Source organism: Oncorhynchus mykiss, chromosome 16, assembly GCF_057628025.1.
Source record: "Oncorhynchus mykiss isolate SJ-2025 chromosome 16, ASM5762802v1, whole genome shotgun sequence".
Classification (NCBI taxonomy): Eukaryota; Metazoa; Chordata; class Actinopteri; order Salmoniformes; family Salmonidae; genus Oncorhynchus; species Oncorhynchus mykiss.
Genome location: NC_143037.1, coordinates 31,591,455 through 31,601,821, shown reverse-complemented (window position 1 = coordinate 31,601,821; position 10,367 = coordinate 31,591,455). Strand labels below are relative to the sequence as shown.

At 40.7% G+C, this 10,367-nt stretch overlaps 1 long non-coding RNA gene across 1 annotated transcript in view; it reads left to right on the top strand.

The window, feature by feature from the left end:
* Positions 1-224: 224 nt before the first annotated feature.
* Positions 225-10,367, top strand: part of LOC149976645 (uncharacterized) — a 34,501-nt gene continuing 24,358 nt past the window's right edge. The window contains exons 1-2 of the long non-coding RNA XR_016487570.1: positions 225-630; positions 999-1,060. This is a non-coding gene — a long non-coding RNA (uncharacterized LOC149976645). The remainder of the gene's footprint in view (positions 631-998; positions 1,061-10,367) is intronic.

The following is a 10,367-nucleotide window of genomic DNA, read 5'->3' as shown; positions in this document are numbered from 1 at the left end:
CGCGATATTTTGTCACGAAAAGATGCTCGACTATGCATATTCTTTGTCTGTAAGTGCCCCAGAACTCATTCTACAGGCGAAACCAAGATGATGCATCACCCAGGAATTAGCAGAATTTCTGAAGCTCTGTTTTCCATTCTCTCCTTATATGGCTGTGATTGCGCAAGGAATGAGCCTACACTTTCTGTCGTTCGCCCAAGGTCTTAGCAGCATTGTGACGTATTTGTAGGCATATCATTGGAAGATTGGCCATAAGAGACTACATTTTCCAGAGGTCCGCCCGGTGTCCTTTGTCTAAATTTGTGCGTAATCTTCAGGTGCGGTCATTTTCTCCTGGGATTCAGGAGAGAAAGCATGTGTCCAAGAACGATGTATCAATGAAGAGATATGTGAAAAACACCTTGAGGCTTGATTCTAAACAACGTTTGCCATGTTTTCAGTCGATATTATGGAGTTAATTTGGAAAAAAGTTTGCGTTTTGAGGACTGAATTTATGGATTTTTTTTGGTAGCCAAATGTGATGTATAAAACGGAGCTATTTCTAATACACAAGGAATCTTTTTGGAAAAACTGAGCATCTGCTATCTAACTGAGAGTATCCTCATTGAAAACATCAGAAGTTCTTCAAAGGTAAATGATTTTATTTGAAGGCTTTTATGTTTTTGTTAATGTTGCGTGCTGGATGCTAACGCTAATGCTAACGCTAAATGCTAACGCGAAATGCTAACTCTAGCTAGCTACTTTTACACAAATGATTGTTTTCCTATGGTTGAGAAGCATATTTTGAAAATCTGAGATGACAGTGTTGTTTACAAAAGGCTAAGCTTGAGAGATGGCATATTTATTTCATTTCATTTGCGATTTTCATAAATAGTTAACGTTGTGTTATGCTAATGAGCTTGCTGAAAGATTTACACAATCCTGGATACAGGGGTTTTTTCATAGCTAAACGTGACGCAGAAAACGGAGCGATTTGTCCTAAACAAATAATCTTTCAGGAAAAACTGAACATTTGCTATCTGAGAGTCTCCTCATTGAAAACATCTGAAGTTCTTCAAAGGTAAATGATTTTTTTGAATGCTTTTCTGTTTTTTTGTGTAACTGTTGCCAGCTGAATGCTAATGCTAAATGCTACGTTAGCCATCAATACTGTTACACAAATGCTTGTTTTGCAATGGTTGAGAAGCATATTTTGAAAATCTGAGATGACAGTGTTGTTAACAAAAGGCTAAGCTTGAGAGATGGCATATTTATTTCATTTCATTTGCGATTTTCATGAATAGTTAACGTTGCGTTATGGTAATGAGCTTGAGTCTGTATTCACGAACCCGGATCCGGGATGGGGAGATCAGAAAGGTTAAAGATGATGATACAAAAATAAAAAACGTTTTTTTATTTTTTATTATCTAAACCAGATCTGTTGTGATATATTCTCCTACATTCAATTCACATTTACACAAACTTCAGAATGTTTTTGTTCAAATAAGAATATGCATATCCTTGGTTCTGTGCCTGAGCTACAGGCTGTTAGATTTGGGTATGTCTTCAGGCGGAAATTTTAAAAAGTAGGGGGTAGCTGTAAGAGGTTATTAATAAACATCACGGCCATCCCATAATCTAAGCTTGATGCCCTCAGTCTCACACAAATTATCAATGAACCTATCAGGCACAACCCCAAATCTATAAACACGGGCACCCTCATAGATATCATCCTAACCAACTTGCCCTCCAAATACACCTCTGCTGTTTTCAACCAAGATCTCAGCAATCACTGCCTCATTGCCTGCATCCGTAATCGGTCCACGGTCAAACGACCACCCCTCATCACTGTGAAATGCTCCTTTAAACACTTCAGTGAGCAGGCCTTTCTAAATCGACATGTCCTGGGTATCCTGGAAGAATATTGACCTCATCCCGTCAGTAGAGGATGCCTGGTCATTCTTTAAAAGTGCCTTCCTCACCATCTTAAATAAGCTTGCTCCTTTCAGAAAATGTTGAACCAGGAACAGATATAGCCCTCTCTCCAGACCTGACTGCCCTTGACCAGCACAAAAACATCCTGTGGCGTTCCGCATTAGCATCGAATAGCCCCCGTGATGTGCAACTTTTCAGTGAAGTTAGAAACCAATATACATAGGCAGTTAGGAAAGCTAAGGTTAGCTTTATCAAGCAGAAATTTGTATCCTGTAGCACGAACTCAAAAAAGTTCTATGACACTGTAAAGTCCATGGAGAATAAGAGCACCTCGTCCTAGCTGCCCACTGCACTGAGGCTAGGAAACACTGTCACCACCGATAAATCCACTATAATTGAGAATTTCAGTAAGCATTTTTCTATGGCTGGCCATGCTTTCCACCTGGCAACCTCTACCCCGGTCAACTGCCCTGCACTCCCCACAGCAACTCGCCCAAGCCTCCCCGATTTCTCCTTCACCCAAATCCAGATAGCTGATGTTTTGAAAGAGCTGTAAAATCTGTACCCCTACAAATCAGCCAAGCTAGACAATCTGGACCCTCTCTTTCAAAATTTTCTGCCGAAATTGTTGCAATCCCTATCACTAGCCTGTTCAACATCTCTTTCTCATCGTCTGAGATTCACAAAGATTGGAAAGCTGCCGTGGTCATCCCCCTCTTCAAAGGGGGATACACTCTAGACCCAGACTGCTACAGACCTATATCTAGCCTACCCTGCCTTTCTAAAGTCTTCCAAAGCCAAGTTCGAATCCCACCTTACCTTCTCCGCTATGCAATCTGGTTTTAATCTGGTCATGGGTGCACCTCAGCCAAGCTCAAGGTCCTAAATGATATCATAACCGCCATCGATAAGAGACATTACTGTGCAGCCTTCTTCATCGACCTGGCCAAGGCTTTCGACTCTGTCAGTCACCACATACTTATTGGCAGACTCAACAGCTTCTAAAGTTATTGCCTCGCCTGGTTCACCAACTACTTCTCTGATATAGTTTAGTGTGTCAAATCGGAGGGCCTGTTGTCCGGACCTCTAGCAGTCTCTATGGGGATGCCACAGGGTTCAAATCTCGGGCCGACTCTCTTCTCTGTATACATCAATGATGTCTCTGATCGACCTCTACGCAGACGACACTATTCTGTATTCTTCTGGCCCTTCGTTGGACACTGTGTTAACTAACCTCCAGACGAGCTTCAATGCCATACAACTCTTCTTCCGTGGCCTCCAACTGCTCTTAAATGCAAGTAAAACTAAATGCATGCTCTTCAACCAATCACTGGCGCACCTGCCCGCCCGTCCAGCATCACTACTCTGGACGGCTCTGACTTAGAATATGTGGATAACTACAAATACCTAGGTGTCTGGTTAGACTGTAAACTCTAAATAAAATAGGCTATGCTACACATCGAAACACAATGTATAGTCTTTTTGTAAATTGTTTTAGGCTGTTTTTAATTTTTATAGGCTGTTTATTGATGGCTGGCTGTGCCAGGTCGGATCTGAATGCATACGGATGTTTGGTAAATTTCTGGTAAATTAAAATCTTCCTTGTCATGTGGTCCTGTGCCAAACTTTCCTAAAGGAAACTCTGAATTGGTAAATTGTTTTCATGACAATTTTAGAATATTCTCATGAAAATCTGTTGCCAATTGGATGGAAACTTAGCTAGTGCAGTAGTCCAGTGCCACAAAGATTATGCCTGCACATCATGGTTCAACAGCATCCCCAAACATCTAAAGAATAAGCTACCAGCCAAAAAAGCCATGATCAGCCTGTTGCATGATGACAAGGAACATCATGGCCCGGTCCTAAAAGACTGTAGAGTGGTGTGAGGAATCACTCTTGGTCCTCAATACCAACAATATCAAAGAGATGTGCATAGACTTCAGGAAGTGTACAACACCTACCTCTGCAACATCTATCAGAGGTCAGAATATGGAGATTGTAGAGGAATACAAATACCTGGGTGTCCTCTTGGACAATAAGCTTCAGTGGAGTAAATGTTCAGACCTGATATACAAAACTGTATCTTTTAATGTAGACTGTACTATACTGACTCTGTTTTACAAATCTTTCATTGAGAGTATTTTAACCTTTTGTATTGTTTGTTGGTTTGGCAATGCTACTGTCAGCCAGAGAAATATGCTGAGAAGGATTATCACCACAGCAAGCAAGGTACTTGGAGTCAAACAGACAGGCCTGAATGAGATCTTTAAGGTCAAGGCCCTCCGTAAGGCTCACAAAATAATTTTAGACCCAAGCCACCCCCTGTACCCAGACTTTGAACTACTACCCTCTGGGCATAGGTATAGGGAACCCCCCAGCAGGAAAAACAGAACTAGACAATAATTTGTGCCAGGTGTGATATCCCTCCTAAATAGCTCAGGCTAATGTTCCTATCGACTCAGGAAGGCCAGCAGGCTAGTCTTTAAAAAAAAATGTTTTATTGGTATGTAACTGTTATGAAAGTTGTATTGTCAATTTTGTTTCGTATTTAAACGCCACTTTAAACGTGTACATGACACTGCAACAACATTTCCCCATGGGGACAATGAGTAAGTAAGCTTGTATGAATTGTACTTTTTTCATCTCTATCTCTGTAATGCATCTGTATCTATGTAATTGTAAGTGTATTTATGTAAGAAAATAGGAACCACAATGGAAATAAGTCCCTGAATTTATTGTGTAATCCCGGTCACTTCAAAAAATATTTGTGTATATGTTAGCTTTTTTACTGACAAATTAATTTCAATCAATCCAAACTGTGCACGGCCAATTGATGAATGGAAAGAGACATGTTTCAAAACACCAACAAGTTTAATGAAATTCAGAGATTGTCAAGCCAAGCCTTCTATACTGGGCAAGTGTAGAAGGTAGGGAGGGATGTATTTTCTGCTTGTTGAGATTGACAGTCTATTTATAGTGGTGTTTGAAAAGCTTTAAAAAACGTAACAATCACTCACTCCTACTGTGCATTGTGGACATAAATACAAGGTGCAGGCATGCATGGAGACACACAGGGGTATACAGGGTGTAAGGGTATTGTACATGCTCGTGCATAAATGCACCCCCCCCACCCCACACACACACACATTCTGTTTGACAGTCTATGTCCTCTTCAGTTTTACAGTTGTACTCAATGTATGCTTTTCTCACACTTTTATCAGCGAGAGTCACTCTGTCTCTGTAGAAACACAATCTCAAAATCAATCATTCATTCAGCATTTACATGGATGGGTACATGAGCTGTAGATTCATGGCAAAGACATTATGTGGTGGAACAAAAAGTTAAAATAAATTATACAAAGAGAGAATATAATTCATGTACCAATACTTTCATACTGTTTTTTTTATCATTGTGCTTTTTAATTTCCTTTTCCCTACCTTTGTGTACAATGCTAGATGTGAATTTGTGAACATAATTTTATTGGTTCTCTGCCTTCTGGAAAGTATTAATGTAAGCCGCTTCTTGCCAAGAGGGTTGTAGGCATAAACATGTATGGCTCTTTATCAAAACAAATTAGGCCATTCGGAGCGAAACATTAACGGTATGTTGTTTGTGAAATAAAAATAATTGTCTCAGATACGGGGCAGGTTGCAGAGGGTGTGCAATTAGTGTCCAGCACAGTCTCAGGGGGTAGGCAAGGCAAAGTATTGCGATTTACCCAATTAGTAGAGTACAGTACAGTATTACCGATTATCTTGCCAACAACAAACTACCTCCATCCACCACAAGCCTCATATCACTAAAATCCATGCCTTGCTTGCTTTACTATGTACACTACTGTTCAAAAGTTTGGGGTCACTTAGACATTTTCTTGTTTTTGGTCCATTAAAATAACATCAAATTGATCAGAAATACAGTGTAGACATAGTAAATGTTGAAAATTACTATTGTAGCTGGAAACAACAGATTTTTTTATGGAATATCTACATAAGCATTCAGAGGCCCATTATCAGCAACCATCACTCCTGTGTTCCAATGGCACATTGTGTAGGCTAATCCAAGTTTATAATTTTAAAAGGCTAATTGATCATTAGAAAACCCTTTTGCAAGTATGTTAACACAGCTGAAAGCTGTTGTCCTGATTATAGAAACAAAAAAAATGGCCTTTAGACTAGTTGAGTATCTGGAACATCAACATTTGTGGGTTCGATTACAGGCTCACAATGGCCAGAAACAAAGCACTTTCTTCTGAAACTTGTCAGTCTATTCTTGTTCTGAGAAAAGAAGGCTAGAAATTGCCAAGAAACTGACGATCTCGTACAAAGCTGTGTACTACTCCCTTCACAGAACAGCGCAAACTGGCGCTAACCAGAATAGAAAGAAGAGTGGGAGGCCCCGGTGCACAACTGAGCAAGAGGACAAGTACATCAGAGTGTCTAGTTTGAGAAACAGATGCCTCACGTCCTCAAATGGCAGCTTCATTAAATAGTTCCCACAAAACACCAGTCTCAACGTCAACAGTGAAGAGGCGACTCCTGGATGCTGGTCTTCTAGGCAGAGTTCCTCTGTCCTGTCTGTGTTCTTTTGCTAATCTTAATCTTTTATTTTTATTGGCCAGCCTGAGATATGGCTTTTTCTTTGCAACTCTGCCTAGAAGGCCAATATCCCAGAGTCGCCTCTTCACTGTTGACGTTGAGACTGGTGTTTTGCGGGAACTATTTAATGAAGCTGCCAGTTGAGGACGTGAGGCATCTGTTTCTCAAACTAGACACTCTCGCCGTAAAGCATTTTTGAAATCTGTCACTGTGGTTGGATTCACAAGAAGTTTATCTTTAAACCTATGTAAAATAGTTGTATCTTTTATGAATTTCTATAATTAGTATTTCTGTATTTGAATTTGGCGCTCTGCAATCTCGCTGGATGTTGGCCAGGCATACACTAGAGAGGTTAATCAACACAACAGTTTTCAGCTGTGCTAACATAATTGCAAATGGGTTTTCCCAATGATCAATTAGCCTTTTAAAATGATAAACTTGGATTTGCTAACACAACGTGCCATTGGAACACAGGAGTGATGGCCTCTGTACGCCTATGTAGATATTCCATAAAAAAATCAGCCGTTTCCAGCTACAATAGTAATTTACAACATTAAGGTCTACACTGTATTTCTGATCAATTTGATGTTATTTTAACGGACCAAAAAATGTGCTTTTCTTTCAAACCCAAGGACATTTCAAACTGACCCCAATGTTTTGAACGGTATTGTACGTTAAAACTTCTTATGGCTAGGGGTAGTATTGAGTAGCTTGGATGAATAAGGTGCCCAGAGTAAACTGCCTGCTACTCAGTCCCAGAAGCTAAGATATGCATAGTATTAGTAGATTTGGATAGAAAACACTCTGACGTTTCTAAAACTGTTTGAATGATGTATGTGAGTATAACAGAACTAATATGGCAGGCAAAAATCTGAGAAAAAATCCAACCAGGAAGTGGGAAATCTGAGGTTTGTCGGTTTGTCGGTTGCATCTAAAGTTCCATGTATAATACTTGTATTATCATCAACAATTATGATGAGTATTTCTGTAAATTGATGTGGCTCTCCGCAAAATCACCGGATGTTTTTGGAACTACTGAACATAACGCACCAATGTATACTGAGATTTTTGATATAAATATGAACTTTATCGAACAAAACTTACATGTATTGTGTAACATGAAGTCCTATGAGTGTCATCTGATGAAGATCATCGAAGGTTAGTGATTAATTCTATCTTTATTTCAGATTTTTGTGACTCTTCTCTTTGCCTGGAAAAATGGCTGTGTTTTTCTGTGACTTGGCTCTGACCTAATATAATCGTTTGTTGTGCTTTCGCCGTAAAGCCTATATAAAATCGGATACTGTGGTGGGATTAACAAGAAGTGTATCTTTAAAATTGTGTGAAATACTTGTATGTTTGAGGAATTTTAATTATGAGATTTCTGTTGTTTGAATTTAGCGCCCTGCACTTTCACTAGCTGTTGTCATATCGATCCCGTTAGCGGGATCTCAGCCCAAAGAGGTTTTAAGTGATCTGACGTGCCACATTTTTTTATTTTTTATTATTTATTTCACCTTTATGGATGGTAGGCTAGTTGAGAACAACCTGGCCAAGATAAAGCAAAGCAATTCGACACATACAACAACACAGAGTTTCATATGGAATAAACAAACACACAATCAAAAATACAGTCGAAAAATCTATAAACGTCATGTGCAAATGTGGTAGGATAAGAGAGGTAAGGCAATAAATAGGCCATGGGGGCGAAGTAATTACAATATAGCAATTAAACACTGGAATGTGTGCAGAAGATGAATGTGCAAGTAGAGATCCTGGGGTGAAATTGAGCAAGATAAATAAATAAATACAGTATGGGGATGAGGTAGATTGGATGGGCTATTTACAGTTGAGCTATGTACAGGTGCAGTGATCTGTGAGCTGCTCTGACATCTGGTGCTTAAAGCTAGTGAGGGGGGTAAGAGTCCAGCTTCAGAGATTTTTGCAGTTCGTTCCAGTCATTGGCAGCAGAGAACTGGAAGGAGAGGCGGCCAAAGAAGGAATTGGCTTTGGGGGTGACCAGTGAGATATACCTGCTGGAGCACGTGCTACGGGTGGGTGCTGCTATGGTGACCAGTGAGCTGAGATAAGGCGGGCTTTACCTAGCAGAGACTTGTAGATGACCTGGATCCAGTGGGTTTGGCGATGAATTTGAAGCGAGGGCCAGCCAACGAGAGCATACAGGTCGCAGTGGTGGGTAGTATATGGGGCTTTGGTGACAAAACCCATGGCACTGTGATAGACTGCATCCAATTTGTTGAGTAGAGTGTTGGAGGCTATTTTGTAAATGACATCGCTGAAGTTGAGGATCGGTAGGATAGTCAGTTTTACGAGGGTATGTTTGGCAGCATGATTGAAGGATGCTTTGTTGCGAAATAGGAAACCGATTCTAGATTTAATTTTGGATTGGAGATGTTTAATATGAGACTTGACCGAGAGTTTTCAGTCTAACCAGACACCTAGGTATTTGTAATTGTCCACATATTCTAAGTCAAAACCTTCCAGAGTAGTGATGCTGGACGGGCGGGCATGTGCGGGCAGCAAACGGTTGAAGAGCATGCATTTAGTTTTACTTGTATTTAAGAGCAGTTGGAGGCCACGGAAGGAGAGTTGTAATGGCATTGAAGCTCATCTGGTGGTTAGTTTACACAGTGTCCAATGAACGGACAGATGTTTTCAGAATGGTGTCGTCTACATAGAGGTGGATCAAAGAATCATCAGCAGCGAGAGCGACATAATTTATGTATACATCATACATTTACAATTTGTTTTAAATGTATACATTTAAAACATTCATTAAAGCAAACTGACTGCCCCGCAACTTATTTTGTATAAAATTTTGGGATGGGTTAGATTCCCATATCCCAGACTGTAGCTTTAATGTATTCCCCTATAGATACACTCCAACCAACCACAGAAAGACAAATTGTTTCCTCAGGTATATAAAAGCATAAGGAAGCACAAAGAGTACAGCCATCCAGGTCTGTGTTTGCTCAGATTGAGGCAAGGCCAGCCCTGAAGTGGAGAGGACTGTAGGTACATGTCATGAGAAGTACATACACCTGGGTAGAGGAGAATGATTCAGAGTCCTTGCACACCTGCTCTCTGTTTGGTCAATAGTGCCATGTTTCTCCTGGAAACCACAGGCACAATGCTATCGCTACCCTGGCAAAAAGTCCCAATCCTTATCTCTTATTGGCTCTGATTGCACCCATTCGGGTCAATTAGGAGTTATTTCCATCTTGGAGTGTGCGGTTCCTGCTCGGCAGAAGCAGACCACTGAATGGCTGCTCCGGTTCCTGTGATGTTCAGGCAGGGTTAAGAGTTCAGCAAATATCACGAGGCATGTTGTGCTGTGGGCTCACTCCCACACATGGCTGGTTGGATGGTGTGTGTGTGTGTGTTGGGAGGGGGGGGGGGGTATTGTTGGACATGGCATAATGTGACCTAAAAACTGAAATGTGGATAGATACTGTATTACAATACTTAACTGTGATATGATGATAGTGAATATGTACATTCTCACTATGTCACGCCTGCTCCTGCTCTCTGTCGCTCGAGTTTGCCAGCCTGCCCTTCATTATCCACACCTGTTACCATCATTAAGCACAGCAGCACTTATTGGATGCACCTGGACTCCTTCCCGTTGTTGATTGCCCAGTCTAATTGTCTGCTCCCCTGGTTGTTCCCGCTGTCTGCATTGGTGCCGTTATTTTTCCCATCCAGACGTTATTCCTGTCCTGTTCATGAAATGTTCTCCCTGTACCTGCTTCCTGTCTCCAGCATCAATCCTCACACTATGACTGCAGTGCCACTTACAAAACAGTTATTTTCATACAGTATATTGTTATAGTTTT